The sequence below is a fragment of the Diabrotica virgifera genome, chromosome 8 (assembly GCF_917563875.1).
Source record: "Diabrotica virgifera virgifera chromosome 8, PGI_DIABVI_V3a".
NCBI classification, from domain to species: Eukaryota; Metazoa; Arthropoda; class Insecta; order Coleoptera; family Chrysomelidae; genus Diabrotica; species Diabrotica virgifera.
In genome coordinates this window covers 49824099-49846433 of record NC_065450.1, presented here as the reverse complement: position 1 = coordinate 49846433, position 22335 = coordinate 49824099, and the positions used below count along the sequence as shown (strand labels likewise).

At 33.2% G+C, this 22335-nt stretch overlaps 1 protein-coding gene across 4 annotated transcripts in view; it reads left to right on the top strand.

The window, feature by feature from the left end:
* The window catches only part of LOC126889985 (UNC93-like protein), a 398517-nt gene that overhangs the window by 226027 nt on the left and 150155 nt on the right, over nucleotides 1-22335 (top strand). The window lies entirely within an intron of this gene.

Genomic DNA, 22335 nt, shown 5'->3' with positions numbered 1-22335 from the left:
TTACTTCATAAATTAAATGATTTTTTTTAATGATTGAAAAGTGTTCTTTTTTGTGTCATTTTATACCTACATGTATTAAATTTATTATATATTCTTTGTTATCATATTTTTATTTTTTAATATTCTCTTTTTTTTACAATTTCTATTCTAATGTGTTTCTACATAAAAATTTTCTCTTTTGTAAAACTTTCAAATGAAGTGAAAACTATAGTTATAATTAGATATATATTTGATTGAAAATTAAATTAAAAAATCCAAATGGATTAAAATAGTTAATTTTTGTTCAGAATGAACGCGAACGTTTTTGGACTTATCAGTCCATCTTCAATGAACTTGGGAGGGTTTAAATTTAAATACTTAAAAGTATTAATTCTCTTTTGGTTTTGATGACAAGACGAATGTTTAATAATGAAATTATGGTTCACAATGTTTTAAATTACTCCTCTAAATGATTTCATCCTAAATAATAAACCTAAGGTTTTTATTTTGTTCCTCCCGTTTTTTAACTTTTATCATGTATTTTTTTACTTTTTCGTAATATTTGTCGCTGATAAATTTTTCCTATTATACTGAATAATATTACACTTCTCCAAGAAATTAACGCACCTCCTTAAAATTGGAACATTTTTGATGTCTCGAATTTCCTAACCCTGTTGTTCAATTTGAGTGATTTTTTACTATGTTATAGCCTGATTCTTTAAGAATACCGCTGTAATAATGTTGTTGCTAGAGAGGTAAATGTCTCTGTATACCGGGTGTAACAATCATACTGTGTTTTTTCTCAAAGCTAGGAACACCCTGTGGAATATTCAGGCATTTATAAAATATTGAAATTAAAACTCAATTGGCTTAGATTTTCGTAAAATTTTGTTTTTTTATTCATTCGCTTGTGTTTGATAATAAAAGAGATATGTACCTACTTTTATATTGAAAATGAGGTTTGCTATTTGGTCTCGATCAATATCATGTCAAGCGAGAGCTGCTGTTTCAACATTTTGAAATATTTTAGGAGGTGGCAACTGCTGTTGTAGTCTTGTGCCATAATTATGTCCCACAAATGTTCGATCGGGATAAGATCTGGACTATGCGGTGGCCAATTCAAAGTCCGAAGATTTATCTGTTGTAAATATTCGGTTATAGTTCAAGCAAGCAAGCAAGCATATTGATTAAACCCGACCCGTGAGACTTGTTCACCCTTTTTAACACACGTTTAACAAAACACGTTTTGTACACGTTCGGGTGTAACAATTCATTGGAGCGAAGTGTTTTAACCCGTGCCTATGGCAGGAGTCACTCCACCCCGCTCCAATGCTCCAGGCCATCCCTTTCCCCCCCCCTTTTCTAATTCTGGGAATTTTATCCTGGCTCTTTCTTTCATGGTGTCGATGGCTCTTATTTGTTTTAGATCTCTGAATAGATGTCTCTCTGCTACGTATTTAGGTACGTTTATTGCTTCCCTTAGGCTGTTGTTGTGTGCCGCTTGGATTTTCTTCTTTGTTGTATTGCATACTTGCCCCCATGCGAGAGATGCGTATGTCAGTATCGGGATTATTATGCTGTTTATAAGTCTTATCTTTGTTTTTGTTTTTAATTTGCTTTTTCTGCCCATTAAACCTCTTATTGACGCTTTAGCAGCATTTGCTTTTTGTACTGTGGCCTCTGCGTGTTTTTGGAATGTGAGGCCTTTATCCATTATTACGCCTAGGTATTTTGCGTTGTCTTTCCACTCGATGGGGTTATTTAATACCGTCAGTTGTTCTTCTGGCCGTTCTCTTCTTTTCTTAAACATTACCGCTTGTGTTTTCTCAGAACTGATGGCGATTTTCCATTTAATGCACCATTCTTCGATGTCTTCTAGTGCTGTTTGTAGGTTGTTCACTGTTATGTCGATATTTCTGTGTTTGGCCGCTATTGCTGTGTCGTCTGCATAAAGGCTTAACATTGTACCAGGTGTTCTTGGTATGTCTGCAGTGTATATTGAATACAGGCAAGGCGACAGTACTGCTCCCTGTGGCACCCCTGCTTCAGGGGTTCCGAGCTCTGACAGGACTTGTCCTATCCGAACTCTGAACCTGCGTCCGCGTAGGTTCGAACGAATCAGTCTCGTCATTGCCTCACTGTATCCATACTCTCTCATTTTGTATATTAGGCCTTTATGCCACACTCTATCGAAAGCTTTGCTCACGTCCAGGAATGCTGCACCTGTGTATTGTTTGTCGTTAAATCCAGCTGCTATGTACTCTGTTAGTCTGAGTACTTGTAACTCGCTGGAGTGTTCTGCTCTAAAGCCGAACTGTGCTTCTGGGATGATTTCTAGCCTGTTCGTCTCAGCTTGTAGTCGGCTTAGTATTATTCTCTCGACTATTTTGCTGATTGCAGGGAGCAAGCTTATCGGCCTATAGTTTTGCGGAAATGTATTATCTTTGCCAGGTTTTGGTATCATTATGACATAGGCCTCTTTCCACTAATTCGGGAATTTTTTGTATCGTAGTATGCCATTTATTATGTTTGTTAGGTATAGCTCTCGCCGGTAGATATTTTAAGGCTCTGTTTGTTATGTTGTCTGGGCCTGGTGCTTTTTTCGGTGAACATTTTCTATGTGTTCGTTAATCTCTGCAGGTGATGTTGAGGGGATATCTTCTTCTACCGGGTTTTCTGGCCTGTTTCTTTGATTTTCTACTTCAGCAATGAAATCCACATCCTCGTTAACGTGGTAATTTAGTGTACATTTCCTTTCGAGTGTGGACTTCACCACCTCTGCTTTTTCTTCTATAGTATACCTCTTACACCGTGTAGTGGAGGGATGGGTTTTCTGTCGTTTCTGAGTATTCTTTGTAACCTCCAGATGTTTTTCATATTTGGCCCTTGTTCGTCCATTTCTTGGATGTAATTATTCCATGTTACGCTACGGTGTTCTCTTAGAGCTTCTTTAACTTCTCTTATTAGTCGATTTGCTCTGTTTTTGTCCATTTGGTGTCCGATTCTTCTGGCTCTTTGTCTGGCTCTGTTCTTTTCCCGAATCAAGTCTTTTATGTCTTGTGTTATGTCTTTGAACCTTCCCGTTTTTATTTCGACTTCCTCTTCTGTAGTGCTGTTTCTGAGTGCGTCTTGTATTATTCTTTCTAGTTCTAGCACTTTTATCTCTATTTCTTCTGGACTATTTATTACTGGGATGGCATTTATCCCTTGACTCACTAGTCTTTTAAAGTTGGTCCATTTTGTCTTCTTTTTAGTTCTTTTTGTGATGGTTTCTTCTACCCATGTGCCTAATTCCAGTACTATTGGGTTGTGATCTGTGTTTCCTTCTCTAATTGTCTGTAGTTCGGTTTGAATGTCCATGCTTCTTGCTACTACTAGGTATGTCTATGTGTGTTGGAAGTCCGTTAGTTGGATAGTGGGCTGGTTCTATTGGTCCCATTGCCTCTGTGTCTTCGCTGTTTTCTATATAGTGGTTTAGTATCCGTCCGTTTCTGTTCGTAGCTCTATCATTCCAATTTGGAGATCTTGCATTTAGGTCTCCTATAATTATTGCAGGTTCGTCTATGTCTAGGTTAGTTCAAAACAATTACTGAAGATTTAAATAATAAATCAACTAATTTTCACAACTCACCAGACACTTTTTGACCGTTAACAATTTGACATTATAAATTGTTAATTTCTCATAGCATACTTTAGGCCTGTTTATTAAACTATGCCGTTGTCGATTTGGACGTCGAAAAGTTAATAAAATCATTTTTTTAGTAAAATTGTGGCTTATTTCCCATTAAAAATAGCTAATTGCAAAAATGCCACAAGAAAATAGCTTCAGAACAACATTAAAAAACATGTTGTAAAACATGCTAGTTGTTAAAGTATGTATTTAACTTTTTTATTGTCCAGAGTCCAGCACAAGCGAATTAATAAAAAAGCAAAATGTTAAGAAATCCTGAAGCTACAGTTGGATTGTAATTTCAGTATTTTATAAATGCCAAAATATTCCACAGGTTGTTGCGATGTTTAAGAAAAAATACAGTGGGATTGCTACACCCAGTATACAATGACAGTTCATCTGTCTAACAACAATATCATTACAGCGATATTATTAAAGAATAAGGCTATAACATATAAAAAATCACTTAAATCGGACAACAGGTTTAGAAAATTTCCGACATCAAAAATGACCCATTTTTAAAGTGGTGTACGTGTTTTCTGCCATGATTTTCTCGGATTTTTAAACAGATGTCCATTCTTCGGGTGATCTAAAAAATCGTCTCCGAAAATGTTGTTGATTTTTCGATTCACAAATATTTATATAATACCCGTTTTGGCACACTAATAACGAAAATAAAAGGTATGAATACTATTATTTTTATACGTCTAAAGAGTTTTTAACCAAAATTGTAACTTGGTTTAGTTGTTTTTACCGCTTATTTTTATCCTGAGATGTACGTGTTATTTGTCACGTTTTTCTCGGCTTTTAGTTAAGGATCTTTTACTTAGAACCATTTCTGGAGTTTTTCCTCGATTTCCTAAAAGATCGTTCCTGAAAATGTTGTTCGTTCTTGGATGCGAGTCTTGGCCATAGTACGTATAGTAGCCATAGTACGTATAGTAGTTTAACACAGTGATAACCAAAATGAAAGATATTTTGTTTTATCGTATCTAGATTTCTAGATTTCGATATCTAGATTTGATATTATTCTGCTCCACTCTTTCCCTAGGCCTAATTGTACAAAGGAAGCTAAAGGCAAAAAAGTATTTCTTCCTTATTATAATGAGCATTACTAAAATTTAAAGCTTCTCCCTGAACTCAGTCAACATTTTGTTCAAACCCTACCATCCGCAGCTGGAAAACGATAAATTAAGCACCAAACTAAAACTTGACATTAAATTGCACTGTTGCTTTAAAGTTCACTTTGTCTAGACATATTTTAATATTAGAGATACAAAATGCATCGCTGTTCGTCTGAAAGCTCGGCAAGATTCAGGAATTCTATCAAGCTGGGATTTTATACATCAAACATTTTTTCATTTTCAGTAGTTTATATTTATATCAGTTCTGAAAAAAACTTTCTAGTCAGTCTGGTACGAGACTCCAAAGGAGCAACCAAGTTTTAACTAGAAACTCCAGTTCTGTTTTGAGCGAAGTTTACCAGCCTTTTAATCGTTTATGTTTACTCTGATTGGAGTACAAAGGGAATCATTCTCGTTGGAACTTCACCGCGCTGAGCAGATGGGACGTGAATTATAAATTGTAAAATTCCCTCATCTTCCTTAGTCTCAGCATCCGTATGGCTTGCAAATTGTAGAAGCCTCGGAGGTATAACCAGAGAAGGTTCCCATTGTTTTCAGTCTGGTGGGATGTAGAGTAACATTATGTTGTTTTATATGCCATTAGAGTGAAAACTTAATCCTTTTAATTGTATTTTTTGCCAAAACAAGAGTTCTTGGAATATTCGGTATTAATATTCAGCTCAACGGAGAGCTATTGTTCGAGGTGTGGAATTACATAAACAAGGGATCCACCTGTTTTATAAAATGATCCCTTGTTTATGGAATCCCAGATCTCGAACAATAGCACCCTGCTGAGCTGAATATTAATGAGTCTCTTAGATAGCTGGTACTACCATAACTTAGTGGCAGTTATACTCTGTTCACATCCTATTGTTTTCCTATATAAATCGTTTCCTGCTATCACTTTAATGTCTGAACTGTTAGCAATTTCACATGCGGGCAAGTTTCCAACACAGTGATGAATAGTTAAAAAATTCAAGTTTGTAGTGCATTTTGAATTGATTTATTGAATAAGTTAGACGTTTATAAATAAAAACAAACTACTCATGTGACTTGTTTGTTGTTGTTATGTAAACTAGTTCAGATATGAAAATACAGTATGAATTTTAAGTTAAAATTTATGTCAAGTTATTATAATATTTTCTAATAATAAAAATTATATTTTTCGTAATCTTTAAATGTTCTACGATCATTTTTACGAACACGTTGAATCAGTTTGTTTTGTATCATATTTTAAGCTCCTTTCTCCTTTAAACTGTTCTTCTTTGTGGCCTTATATTATACCAAGGGTTTTTTCTTTATAACGCAGTTATAAAGAAATTAGAAATTATAATAATTATAATTATGTATTATATATGTACATTATAGAAGTTATAATAAATATTGCTCTGTTTTCTTCTTTTCTTCTCTTCGTTTTATGACACATAACCAATACAAAATACATTTATGACATACAACTAATGTAAAAACTACTGTAAAAAACAACAACAAAAAACTACGTACATGTATTAATAAAATTAGACCTCTCTCGACTCAAATCTTTAGATTGTCCGATTTTAACACTTGAATCTAGTATTGACTTTATCAGAAAATTTTGATTATATGTGGAAATGTAATCGTAAATGAAACTTTGAACCGTAACTACCTATTTGTGACAAAATGAATGACCAAATAAATAAATAAAAAGGATTTGTAGAAAACTATATCATCTTGAGATTCGGAGAAGCAATTATTTCTATTATTTACTTTTGAATTTCACAGGAAATGTTATAGTCAGATTAATTATACGATTGTTTTCCTTCACTTATATAATTTGATGACATCTATATCGCTATTACATTATAATATAGCATTAAAACAAGTTTTTTGGTACTGGAAAAAATGCTAAAAACAAGAGTAATGTCGAGAATTCTGAAGATGGCAAATATAACAATAAAAATTATTTAAAAACATGGGCTTTGGGAGAAGTAAATAGTGTGAACAATGTCGAACAACAATAAATAAGTTGCAGGAAAGTAATCTTTAAACAATATTCTTCTTCTTTATTGGTCTCCTTTATTGACGCTTTTTATGACTGCATCCATCATTAGATTGAATAGTATAGGGCTTAGTGAATCTCCTTTTCTTATTCCATTGCCTGTATATATAGGTTCTATAGATAAGTTTATTGTTTTTATAATAGCCAGCAGCTGGATCAGTTTTTATGTATAATAGTTGTATTATATCTTTAAGTCTTACTTTGTCAAACGCATTCTTCAGTTCGATATAACACAGGAATGCGGGTTTATTGTATTTTAATGTTTTCTGTGTAACCTGTTTTATGAAGAATGTGATGGGTTAGTTCAAGAACGAAAACCTTGTTGCTCGCGTGCGAAATTTATGAGCTAATTTATTTGTTCTTGGAAAATTTTAGTTGTAAGTTTCAGGTTAATAATATGTAGCACATTGATACCTTTCTACTTTTCTGGTTGTTTTTTATCGACCTTTTTACTTAAAAGAATTAGCTCGCTTTTTTAAGCATATTTTTGACGTCAATGTTTTTAGTTATAGTTGAGATAATAATGAATCACCCTATTAATCGTTTCAGGTTGACTTACATTGAATCGCTATGCTTGCCAAATTATCACCAAACTAAAAATTTGGCATTAATGCCCATTGGGTTTAAAACCGGTATAAATTAGTTTTTGTAAATGATCCGTAACAAAAATTTTACAAAGCTCCTTATTTTTAGGTTACAAATAATACAAAGTACAGTATATACAAATGAATTTATTTATGCTTTAATGTACAAAAAAGAGGCTATTTGCCAAAATGTGCCACAACTGTTAGCATTAATAAGCTAAACGAGTATCTTATAATAAATTAATATAATAAATACTGAATAAAAATATTACAATGAAAAAATTCCTGTAACTGGCTGTATACCATAAATCACAAAAAATAAAAACTTAAAAAATTAAAAAAAAACATTGATGATGAAATACTGATTCCGAATACATGCTGGTTCTGCTTTTAAGTAAATAGAAAAATAAAACCAACAGGACGTTTTCGGAATCAATATTCCATCATCAATGTTATCACATGTTTACATGTTTTAAGCCACCAAAATATACGGGTAAAAACCCTTAAGTTTTTTTTAAATTGTGAATGTTACATTATATTATAAAATTTTTAAGGGATGTTAAAAATATTCCCAGATTAACTCCTAGCATCACATGATATCAACCAAATTGGTTGAAATATTTAAAGGTAGGACCTCACATGGCAGAGATTAGATGACAACTCGTTCTCAATGGGCTCAATGACAACGAGTTGTCATCTGAACTCTGCCATGTGAGGTCCTACCTTTAAATATTCCAACCAATATGGTCGATGTCATGTGATGCCAGGAGTTAATCTGGGAATATATTTAACATCCCTTAAAAAATTTATAATATAATGTAACCTTCACAATTTTAAAACAACATTTTGGTGGCTTGAAACATGTAAACCTGTGATAACACTGATGATGAAATATTGATTCAGAAAACTTTCTGTTGTAATATAACCCGTTTTAGGGATTTTAAATACACCTTTTACAAGGTTTTTATTTTTCTAAATAATATATAATAAATAATAAAAATGGATTTTTACCTAAACTGATTTCACTGTAACAGATAGTACGCAGATAGTAGTGTGTTTAAACAAAATTGTATTGTGCATTAAGATTCCAGACATTGAAAAGTCAATAACAAAGAATGTCTTTTTACAATTTGTTTATGTATAATTGTACAATCGTACAATGTATAATGAAATAAATAATCTACACTAAACAGAAAAATGAATTATCGTAATAAATAATGGCCATATATTATAAACATATGTACATACTTATATTAAAATAAACCAATTACAAAAAACTCGAAGATGTATGTGAAACATCTTCGAGTTTTTTGTAATTGGTTTACCTCGAGACCACATTTGAGTAAGTATGGATACTTCTCTTCATGTTTTATATTAAAATGTTTTTTATCATAAAATTTTTCCTTTACCAACTTAGGTAATGAAATAAAATATTTATAACTATTAAAACTGTCTAGGCGCTTATTTTTTATTTATTTACTTGTTAACGGGATACCACTCAATTATATGTACATATAAATACATAAAATATTACAATAATAATTATCAAGTGATACATGGAGTGCTTTCGTGGCTTGTTTTTCTCGTGATATTTTCATTTCTATCTATTTCATAAAAGTATTTCATATCATCTATATTAAAATTACAATGCAGGTGCACTAGAAATAAACAAATCCAGACACGTTGAATGTTACAAGAAGCACTCCCGAATTATGATTTACAATATATTATAAACTTTGTAAATAAAGATTTGGGATTTACAATGTATATATGTTACAGTTCAAGTTGATTATCCAGTTGGAGTTGACTCCAACTAAGTAGTTGGAGTCGACTCTAACGGCTGGTTTCAGTAAAAGTTGATTATAAATATAAAATGAAGATTTATATTCAACATTTACTAGTAAAAGTAGACTCCAACTAGGAAAAGTATACTCTTCCCAATGCCATTTAGTAAAAGTTGATTCTGATTCACACAAACAGCCGATTCTAGAAATTAAATTAATGTTACTGAATATGTTCAAATTAGTCTAGCTGTATCGTCGTCCCCGTTAGTGAAATTGCTCCGATTCGAATTTTTTGCACAAACTTACTCAAAAAGAGGTCCTTATAACAAATCTACTGGGTGCCAGGCAGTACCTTGATCGATAAATTGTTTAAACAATTTTTTTTAGACAAATTCACAAAAATAATTTTTTCACTTCGAACAATTTTTTTTTAGATCATTTGAGTTATTCTGAGCAAAAAAAGGTATTTTGTGATTTTTCTCTAAAATTGATTGTTGTCGAGTTATACGCTATTTAAAATTTGAAAAATGCAAAAATAGCCATTTTCAAGGCTTAATAACTCGGTTAAAATCCATTATTATGAAAGTCAGAAAGTGACCAAATCAAAGTTTGTAGCCCCCTGTACAAGATCCAGCAGAAATTTTTGTCACTATTTTAGTACTAAGCTTTATTTTTAATTATTAACAATGAGCGCTAAGTGCGTATTAGGCGGCCGTCAATGGTGAGTGCTAAAGAGATGCACCATTTGGGCCGTCCAATGGTGAATCTCACTCGCACTCACATTGACGGCCGCCTCAATACGCGCTTAGCGCTCATTGTTGATAATTAGAAATAATATCTTATTAATGAAATAATGACAAAAATTTCTTCAAGATCTTATAGAGGTAGCTTTAATCTTTGATTTTTTTTAGTTTCTGACTTTCATAATATACAGTGAGTACGTAAAGGTTGGAATAAATTCATTTTCTCGAGAATGGACGATTTTAGAAAGAAATCCCGAAACAGGTCAATTTTTATTTTTAAATTACGACTTTTTGGCATATATACCATAGTAGTGACGTCACCCATCTGGACGTGATGACGTCATCGATGATTTTTTAAATGGGAATAGGGGTCTTGTGATAGCTCATTTGAAAGGTAATTCAATTCTCTATTCAATAATATAACTAATAACATAATTTTTTATACAGGGTGCCCAAATTTTTTTATTTTTTTGATTAAATTTACTGACATAAAAAGAAGAATGCAAGTAATTTATTTAATTCAAAATACATTTTACTGCTCTCATAAAACAGAATAAAATGTTTATTTGAAAAATAATCATTGCTTTTAGCTTAAATTAAATGTTCAAACTGTCAAGAGGAAGGTGGGTGGCTGCTTTAATACTGAATTTAAGCAAAAACAATATTTTTATTTGTCAAATACACATTATTTCCTGTTTTCTGATAGGAGTAAAATGTATTATGAGTTAAATAAATTACACACATTCTTCTTTTTGTCAAAAAATTTAATTAAAAAAAAATTTTTGGACACCCTGTATAAATAATAATGTTACTGTTTATATTACTGAATAGAAAATTGAATTACCTTTCAAATGAGCTATCACATGACCCCTATTCTCATTTAAAAAAACGTAGATGACGTCATCATTCTAGAAATTAAATGTTACTGGAAATAATTATGTTCAAATTGTGATATTTATATTCTAGGCTGTATCGTCGCCTCCGATAGGTAAATTATTCCAGTTCGATTTTTTTGCACAAACTTACTCAAAAAGAGGTCCTTATAACGAATCCACAGGGTGTCAGATGGTACTGTGGTCGAAAAATTGTTTAAACAACTTTTTTAAACAAACTCACAAAAAAAATTCATTTAGGACAATTTTCTTTACATCATTTGGGTCATTCGGAGCAAGGTCAAAAGAGGTCTTTTGTGATTTTTCTGTAAAATTTATTGTTCATACTTGTTTATTGTTATATTTATTTCAAAATACGAAAATGGCCATTTTCAAGGCTTAATAACTCAGTTAAAAATTATATTAGTCACCGAAAGTGACGAGAAAGTCACCGAAAGTCACGAGAAAGTCCGAAAGTCACCAAATAAAATTTTAACGACCCCCCTACAAGATACTGAAGAAATTTTTGTTATTATTTTATTACTAAACTAAGCGGTTATTTTTAATTATTAACAATGAGCGCTAGGAGCATATTGACGCAGCTACCAATGTGAGTGCGAGTGAGATGCACCATTGCACCATTTTGAGATTTAAAAATTCAAACTTCTGTCAAACCACAAAAACACTTTTTTTGTAATTTATTGCTCACATGTCATCACCATGACAAGGCGAAAGTTCTTCTTCTTGTGGTGCTTTCTCCTTTAGTGGAGGTTAGCGACTACACTGCAGCACAATGCGGCTCTAAACAAAGATGTTGAATCAAGGCCGGTCCAGTCTCTGATATTTCTAAGCCATGAAATTTGGCGCCTACCGGGACCCCGTTTTCCTTCAATTTATACCCTGGATGATCAGTTGCGTGAGGCGGTACTTTTCGTTTCTCATTATGTGTCCCAGGTAGCTAACTTTTCTGACTTTAATGATTTTTAGCAGTTCCCTACCTGTACCTATTCTCCTCAGAACATATTCGTTGGTGGTGTGGGTTGTCCAAGGTATTTTCAAGTTACTTCTATAAAGCCAGAGTTCAAAGGCGTCCAACTTGTTCATCAGTATTGTGTTGTGTCCAAGCCTCCGTTCCATACAAAAGTATTGACCACACATAGTAATGCAGAAAACGACATCTAAGGCTGATATTAATGCTACTGTTACAAAATAAGCTTTTCATTTTGATAAACCCCTGTCGGGCTACCTGTATTTTCGCTCTTGACTTCTTGTTTATAATCAAGTTTATTGTTGAACCAGCAATCAAGATATTTGTACTGGCTTACGTATTCAAGCTGTTGGTGTTTCACATATTTATTGGAAGAGGTAAATTTTTGTTCCTTGATATTTTTATAACTTTGGTTTTCGCAGTTTTGATCTCCATCCCCATTTTTTCACAACTCTCAGTATCCCTATCCAACAGTATCTGCAGACTATGGTCCGAATCAGTCATTAGATAGGAGACAGTCTCCGATAGGAGTGGCACAAGAAGAAGAATAAGAGAATCGTTTAATTTTGACTGACATTGGACATTGTAGATAGAATGATTTAGGATGAACGAAAAAAACTAGCGATTTTCATCTGCATTGCTGATGTATCTCGTTTTGTTGCTGCCAATACTCGCCATCTTGTAGCATCATAATATCGACAGCTCTTTCTTCTTGTTGCTCGGAATGCTCGGCTTATTTTATCTCATCTTAAAAAATTTTTACTCATTCTTTAATATTTTCAAAGTTATAAAAATTTGAAAAAAAAATTATTACTTAAATGGAGCGGCGGATAAAACGGAACGGCGGATAAATGAAGGGCGGATAAATGAAGGGCGGATAACCGAGACTCTACTGTATATTCTATTCTGTATGATACGCAAGAAAAGCTTTAGAATGTTATTTAATAGACTTATAAGGCGGAAGTCCTGGCATAATTTGGCATTCTTCTTTTTAGGTAGTGGTATGAAGACTGATTCAAGCCATATTTTAGGGATAGTCCCTGTATTGTAAACATTATTAAATAGTCCAAGAAGAAGGTCTAAGTTTTCTCGTTGATTAACTTTAACAGCTCAGCTGGTTTTTCATCTTTTCCTACAGATTTGTTGTTTTTTAGTTGACGTAGAGCATATTCCAGTTCGAACTTCAGTATTGGAAGACCTTCGTCGTTAGTCTTCCCACATGTTTATTTGTTCTTCAGGGCTTGAAATCAGTTTGCCTTCTGCGTTGATTAGATTATTTAGTCCTTGTGAATATGTCGTGCTTGTGAATTCCTGAGTTTCTTATACAGATGGAAGTCATCATGTTTTTTTATATAAGTTTTCGATTTCTTCACATTGTTCTGTTATCCATTTTTCTTTTGCAATTTTTATTTTTTGTTTAATGGTTCTATTTAATGCTTTGTACATTGCTTTGTGCTGTTTGAATTTTCTTCTTTTATCCATTAAATCCAATATTTCCTCTGTCATCCATCTTTGCTTCCGTGGTCGCTGTTTTGTGAGCATTTCAGTTGCCGTTGCAAGGGCGAGTCTGATTTCCTCCCGAAGGCGAAAGTTAAGGATGTTTAATTATATGAAAGTGTGCTAAAAAACAGTGCGAAAAATTAAAAGTCATTTAAAATACATTGTTACTTCAGACACACTTTAAGCCCTTCATGTACTGCTATCTATATTTACAATTTTCACACAATAAAACCTTTACTTACATAATATGAGATAAAGTAGATAAAAATTATTTTTTTGAATTTAACAAAAATTGGTTAAACAATTTTTCGACCGCGGTACCGCGTGACACCCTGTGTATTTGTTATAAGGATGTATTTCTTTGAGTAAGTTTGTGCAAAAAATCGAATCAGAATAATTAACCTAACGGGGACGACCTTACAGACTCTACTAATAAGTAGTTAAAACGGTCAAGACAAAGAAACGCACACTAATCAAAAATGCACTTGAGATTCTCGTATAATCAACATTTACTGAATCGATCCAGGAAGAGTCAACTCCAACTAGTACAAGTTGATTTAAATTTTTAAAATCAACTTTTACTGCTCGTTTCAGTTAGAGTTGACTCCAACTAGTTGGAGTCGACTCTAACTGAGAATCAACTTGAACTGTAACATATACATACATTGTAAATTATGATTTGGGAGTGCTCCTCGTAACATTTAAGTGTCTTGGTTTGTTTATTTCTAGTGCATCTTTATTGTGATTGTAGTATAACCTTATTATTGAGCCTATATAAGTTCAAATCTGCAAACTCGGATCCAATGCACTAGTATTTGGCCTTACACATATTTACCTCGAGTCCCCATAGCTCATATTATTCCTTTAATTTCCGTATAATACATTACATGTCCTTCCAGACTTGTGCAAAAATGACTTGGCCATCTGTGAAATGTAATATTAGTAGTGAATGTAATATGTTCTCTTGTACTTGTACTAGTATGCCCATTGTTCTACATCTTCTCTACCATATTTTTAGCGAGTGATCTATATATATGTTAGAAAGGGTAGGTGATAGATCTTCTTCAAGGTGTTTTCCCCATTATCGAAGGTTGACTATAACTACAGCAAATTGCTTTCCATCTTTTCTTAGTATCGAATGTGTGTCCTTGCCTGTCCAGCCTCTTACATTCTTCAGCCAGGAGCATTTTCTTGTTCCTGGACCTCTTTTCTCTTCCAATTTCTTTTCCATTATGAATCGTAGAACGTTGTATTTTTCTCTCTCAGTCGTCATTCTTCTCAGCACCTCGTTGTTGGTCACGTGCTCTTTCCAAGAGATCTTCAGCGTCCTTCGAAAAACCCATACCTCAAAGGCTTCTATATACGCCTTAAACTTGTAATTCCGAAAGTCCATTTTCTAGTGATGTTGATTATAGTTACTTTCGAGTATTCGTTACAAATCGTTACTTTTTTATAAAGTAATCATTTACCGTATTCGTTACTTTTATTACTATGATTACTTTTGTTCCTTTTGTATTTGAGTACAGGTAATCATATCGAGAATCGCATTTCTCAGTACTTGTATTAGGGTTAGTAGGATACTTTGATTACTATGATTACTTTTCTATTTGAGTACAGGTAATCATATCGAAAAAGGTATTTCTCAGTAGGTAGGAAATTTGTATAGGTATTCCGATATAACAACGACCTTCACCGATCTGTTTAAGGGATAAAAATGATTTGATTATTATGATTACCTTTGTTACTTTTTTATTTGAGTACCGGTAATCATATCGAGAATCGTATTTCTCAGTCCTCACCCTCACACCCTTAAAACGCAAACGCTTCATACCGATAGCGATATTCGATAACACTCGTAAAATACCGGCCCCGTCCGTTACTCGCTCTGATACGATTAGTACGAAGTAACGAAGTAATCAGAGTAATCAAAGTAATCAAAGTAACGATTTGCCTCTCTGTATAGTAATCGTTACTTTCGGTATTCGTAAGTAACGAGTACTTTGTAACGAATACATACTTTTTCAACATCTCTACCATTTTCCCACTCCGTATAGCAATATGGAATAAATGAATGTTTTTACAAATTGGTATGGGATATCCAACGATAAGGTAGAGTTTATTAGGAATTTTTTCATTCTTTGAAAAGCGGATAGACTCCTAGACTCGTAGACTTATACTCGTGATAGACAACATCCATGTTGCCTTTTGTTGTGGTGATTAATTTTTTTATTTCATTTTCTCACTACTGTCTTTGTTTCTTTATACAGTATTTGTGTTATACATATTCACTCATTTTTCTCTAACGTGCATTCTTCCCATAGTTTCCCATTGTTGTTTTCTGGGTTTGTTATCGGATGCTTTTTCTAAGTCGAAAAAGATTATATTATGTTTCAATATTTCTCTCTTTGTAGATAGGGCAGAAATCTTTTAGGTTAGGATAGGATCAGTAATCCCTATTTCCACTCATGCATATATTACTGCCCAGTAATCTAGAAAGTGAGGACACCTCCTGTAATTTGAGCAATTTTTTTGTGTTCACTCATACTTGAGATATAGGTCTGGATCCCGCGTATGAAAAAAAAGTTGATTAGTAGCAAGCTGAAAATTTGTTAATAGCTTAAGGGTGTCTAGTCGGATAAACTTTGATATATGGGAACACTGGAACAGGGGCAGTTTTAATTGTAGAACAGGTTAAAAATTTGGAACGGTCACACAGAACAGACTTAAACTCTTTGAACAGAGATTAAACTCCCAAGGAAAAATTGGACTGCTATTTATCACCAAACGGGCGTTTTAATGAGTGGAACATGTAGAATATGTCAAATGACAGGAATTATGACAGGTGATAAATAGCAGTCTGATTTTTGCATGAGAGTTTAACCTCTGTTCGGAGAGTTTAAGTCTGTTCTGTCGGACAAAATAAATGTGCCGTTTTCGTGGTGTGACCGTTCCAAATTTTTAACCTGTTCCACAATTAAAACTGCCCCTGCTCCAGTGTTCCCATATATCAAAGTTTATCCGACTAGACACCCTTAAGCTGTTAACAAATTTTCAGCTTGCTATTAATCAACTTTTTTTTCATACGCGGGATCCAGACCTAATAATATGATATAATCAATACTTACTAAATTTAGAAATATTTTCTTGGGTTTGGGAAATGATCCTGAAGTAACAAATAAGCTCTGTGTTTTGACATAAACGTCAGCGGAATTTGGAGAGAGTTGAAATAACAATAAAAAAATATGGCTTTTCATTAATTGTTAGTCATAATTTACAGACATAATAGGCTGATGAAATTCTCGGAGATGTTTTTCTTTGCCGTTTCTGGCATATTTTGGCATCAACCGGTAAAAGTTAATTTTATCTGATTGAAACTAGTTATTTGTGTTGTAAAGTACTCGGTATTTGTTTAGCTTTATTTCAATTACATCTTGGCAAAATAAAACACAATGTGAAATCACAATGTGATGGTTATATTAATAATGCAAGTCAATTCAGACACAATTGATCATTGATAACGTGTGTATTATACAGGGTGGCGCGCAGTTTTAGTCTTATTTATATACAGTGAGCACGTAAATATTATATTTTATATTATATTATATTTATATTTTACTCCTATCAGAAAACAGGAAATAATGTTTATTTGACAAATAAATATTGTTTTTTAGTTAAATTCAATATTAACCCATTTAGCGCCAAAGGTGCGAAAACGCACCATTTTTTTGTAGAATTTTTTTTTGGCAATTCATTAATTTTTTTTAAATCTTTGTATTTTTTAAGCAACCAGAAGATATAAGTGTAACTAAATTTAATTTTGTTTAATTTCCAAACTCATGCTTTCATCACAAAAATATTTTCTAAATGTCCGACATTTTCAATCCTTTGACGCAACTTTATTTTTACTGTAGTAATTTTATCGGCATAACACTTTTGTGATCAAATAAATTAAAACATTATTTTTTTAACCTATATGTACACCAATTGTTATAAAAATACAAAAAAAATAATTTCTGAGTCATCAAATCTCGTGTTTGAAAATAATGGTTCGATAAGGAACCATTGGCGGAAGTCGACATGTAATCCTGTCTGATCAGGAATAAGTTCAAGGTGATGCACAAGCAGTAATTTGTTGGGATATTTCTTTATTATGTGTAAAAACACGTATCCACTATGCTTTCACTCCGAGCTCCTGCAACTGCTCCACATAGTGGACACGTTTGGCGCTCCCGGGCTGTGCAATTTTGCGCACTCTGCCTCGGCGCTCCAATCTGGGGCGGTTTATATGTAAGGGAGCGCATACCGTATCGATTGGAGCAAATGCAGGGAGCGCGGAGCGCAAGAAGTTCGTTAACATAGTGGATGGTTGGCGCTCTCGGACGATGCAACAGTGTGCGCTCCGCCTCAACGGTCCAATTGGTGTCGGTTTATATGTAGAGGAACGCATACCGTATCGATTGGAGCAGTTGCAGGGAGCGCGGAGTGCAAGAGGTTCGTGAACATAGTGGATGGTTGGCGCTCCCGGACCGTGCAACAGTGCGCCAAAGACCGTGCGGCAGTGCCTCGGTGGTCCAATATTACGAACATAGTGGATACGTACCTTTAGAAAGACGGGTATTCTGGTATTCAGTTTTGTTATAATCTAGGGTGGGGGAGGGGGGGCTCCATAAGGGTGGATGTGTAGTGTTGTAGACAGTAGACAATATGTCGATTCGTCGAATTTATGCAACTGGCACAGTGCAAGATACAGGATTGGAAAGTGTAAACTTCAAATATCTAAAATAATTTCTAAAAAGGATAGAGGGCCGTTCGACTTCATTTTTGACAAAGAAGCTGAAGAAGGTGTAGGCAATGTTCTAACCATATTATTTTTGTTTATGAAAACTTCCAGGTCCATTTACACTCTAAATGTTTTGAGACTTTTCACAACAAATAAAATTGTGTATTTCAATTTTTATATCTCATTTCCGCCAAAGGTTCGAAAACGAACCATTTTGTTGTTGTGACACCTGCCATTATCAAAGTGTAAAAAAATTTTTTTACGAATGTTTAAGTTTATTTTACTCTAGTTAGTCAAATATATTACATATTATTGCAGTATTTCTTTGCTTGGCGGTTAATGGGTTAAAGCAGCCACCCACCTGCTCTTGACAGTTTGAACGTTTAATTTAAGCGAAAAGCAATGATTATTTTTTAAATAAACATTTTTTCTGTTTTGTGAAAGCAGTAAAATGTATTTTGAATTAAATAAATTACTTGCATTCTTCTTTTTATATCAGTAAATTTGATCCAAAAATTTTTTTGGACACCCTATATAAATAATTATGTTAATGGTTATATTACTGAATAGATAATTGAATTACCTTTCAAATGAGCTATCATTCGACACCTATTCCCATTTAAAAAAATCATCGATGACGTCATCACGCCCAGATGGGTGACGTCACTAGTATGATATATATGCCAAAAAGTCGTAATTTAAAAATAAAAATTGACTTGTTTCGCTATTTTTTTCCAAAATCGTCCATTCTCGAGAAAATGAATTTATTCCAACCTTTACGTGCTCACTGCATACCAAAACTTTTTTTCAGATTTTAATTCAAATTGTCCACCCGTTTTGTAAAAAAGTTTTCTTTTATTTCTTAAATTTTACAAAAGGTATCCAGTATCCTTATCCTCAATATCCTTTTATTCCAGTATTTTACTTTCTATTCATATAATTACTCTAACTTTGTTCCTGTTCCTACTTCGATTCTTCTGCTTCACTTCAACTCATTGTTTTAATGCTTTTCTAGCTTCATTCTTCAACAATATCTAAGTTTTCTTTGGCCGATCCCTGTTGTTGCTTTAGTATTTTACTTCCCTTTTTTATAATTACTTTAACTTTGTTTCTTTTCCACTTCGAACTTTCTGCTGCATCTCATCTCAATATCTTATTATTTTCTAGGTGCCTTCTTCTTCAACAATCTCCACGTTTTCTTTGGTCGACCCGAATTGTTTCGTCTTTAAGGTTTCTCATTTATAGAGCCTATTTTACTTCAAATCAGACCCGAGGCACTACACAATTTTCGGACCCCTAAATATGATTTAATAATAATAATTTTTTTAATGAATTAATTATTTAATAGAAGTAATGTACCAGAAATTTAAATTTTTATTAACAATTAATAAAATTTATATTTAAACAATTAAACATTGTTTAAATACAGTGTGCCACATTTAAGATGAACACAGCTCTATATTTCGGCTATCAAAATACAGATTTGAAGTTTTGCACAGTCAAACAGGTTGAAGGTTCACATTTTTTAAGATAATCAACTGAAATTTAAATTTTAATCGTGGCCTACTGCGAATCCACAAACAGCGTAAATTTTCTATATTTTGCTTCGCGTTAGAGATATCGGAAAAAGTTATTTGAAAAAGTACTTCCAAATCTTATTCTAACCCCACATACCAAATTGCATGACAAAATTCGCACTTTTAGTTTTATCAGTATTTGTAGTCAGGACCCTAAAATTCATATCAGCTGTCCCGATGCATCTCGGGCTAGCATTTTAAGTTGAAATTTGGTATGTGGGGTTAGATTAATATTTGGAACAACTTTTTCAAATAACTTTTTCCGATATCTCTAACGCGAAGCAGAAATATCGAAAATTTACTCTGTTTGTGGAGTCTTAGTAGGCTGCGTTTAATTAAATTTCAGTTGAGTATCTTAAAAAATGTGAACATTCAACCTGCATGATTGTGCAAAACTTCAAATCTGTATTTATTTTGATAGCCAAAATATAGGACTGTCCTCATCTTAAATGGGACATACTATATGTCAGGGGTGGCCAAACTGTGGCTCGCGAGCCACATGTGGCTCTTTGAAGGATTATTTGTGGCTCTCAATAAATAATATCCTGAATTACTTTGAATTTTTGTGTTTCAAAATGTCTTAAATTACTAACAACAAATTTAAATAACTAAGTGTAACATTAGGACTTAGACAAGGAGACCATTTCACCGTTGCTATTCAATTTGGCCTTAGAATATGTAATAAGTAAAATATCATCTATCCCGTGGACTTACCGGGTCACAAATGAGGAGATCCTTAGAAAAATGGGGAAGAACCGTAGGGTACTAATCACCATCAAATCTCGAAAGTTTTAATACTTTGGACATATTATGCGAAATGAATCCAGATATTCCTCCTACAAGCCAAGGCAAGGAAAAATATTTGGAATGCGAGGTCCAGGATTAGGAAGAAGAACATCCTGGTTAAAGAACCTCATAATCTGGTTCAACACAACATCTGTGCAGCTTTTTCGCGTTGCTGCAGATAAAATAAAGATTGCCATGATGATCGCCAACATTCGTCACAGGGGGACTTGCGAATCGAGGATCAAATTGCTGGAATTTGATGATGATCTAGATGCAGTCCCCCATTCTACAATAGACGTGAGAGAGGTGTTTTCACAACTCGAGGAAGAAACAGGTAGAGTCTGATCCTTCGAATAAATGAAGAGAAGACGAAATACAACTGAATTGGTGACTCTGTATGGTACTGAAAACATCGTCAGACATATAAAACCTTAGATAAGATGGACAGGTCATTTAGTAAGATCAGAGGAAGACAGAGTGTTAAATACAGTGTTTTTTGAAGATCAGTGTCTTTTGATTTCGGTAGATCAGTAGGCCGTCCCAGAAAAAGATCGAAGGATGATGAAGAAACGAAGTACCCTGAATTAGTAAAGGCGGCTTATAGCATTATTTGAAACAATGATGTGAACCATTTTATTTCACTTTAAATTTCGTGAAATCCAAACAGTGAGAAAAAAATTTGATACGTTTTTGCACTTTTTAATTAATTGTTTAGTTGCGGCTCCCGAAAAATTCCAAATTTTGAAAAATGGCTGGGACTATCAAGGAGCTTGGCCACCCCTGCTATATGTCATTTCCTTTTGTAAATAATTTGGTTGTTGAACCATAAAAGGATAGACCGTTTTTGGGCAAATATTTAATGGTTGTTATTCCAATGTTCCTTTTCTTCTAAATCACTTTTTTCCATTAATGTTACAATAATTTGTCCTGCTGTACTATAATAATGCTGTAATGTAATATAATAATTTGTACTTCTCTTGACTAACGTACCAATTAATGAAATATGTTTAGGAGATCGCTCATGTTGAATAACTGTCCTATTGATATTTTTTCAATCATTATTTATTTATTAATAACAGATACAAACAGGTTTCCCTACTTACATGTATCCGTATCTACAATGACAACAGTTTAGTACAACATGCACATAATGTAATAATTCGAGGTAATAGAGACAAGAACGACAGATGTCTACCAGCAAAAACGTTAAAAATAATAATAAAAAAAAACCTCTCTTTATATTATTCATGCAATAGACGTTTAAATAATTGCAAGTTTATTCCAAATAATTACAGATAAGTGGTTGTTGTTAAATCGTTGTAAATTTGGCACATTTTATTAAGTGGGCTAGAAGTATTTACAAAAAATAATATGTTTCTTGGACGGGTTCTGTGATCCGGGATATAAAATTGTATTTGCCCCAAAAGATAGGCGAGTCTATTAAGTGATTACATAGTTTATAGAGAAAAATTAAACAACGTTGAAGTCTTCTTTGCTCTAATTTTTTTATATTAAATTCTTTTCTTAATGTTTGATACGAATCATATTCTGGCGATATTTTATGCTTTTTGTAAAATAAATATTTAATAAACTTGTTTTGAATTGATTCAATTTGGCGCATGTGACCACTATTTATTAAGGTACTCCAGACAATACTCCCAAATTCTAATTTGCTTCTAGCAAATGAATTAAAGAGCCGTTTAATTGAGTCGATATTATGAAATTTATATGTTACACGTTTAATAAGTCCCATCATTTTGTATGACTGAGACATAATATTTTGCACATGTAAGTTGAAACTTAAATTATTTACAAACGTAATACCAAGATCCGTCACTTCATTGACCCTATGTAAGTTATTATTTCCCATATTGTACATAAAGTAACTAGGGTTTGCCTGACGACTATAT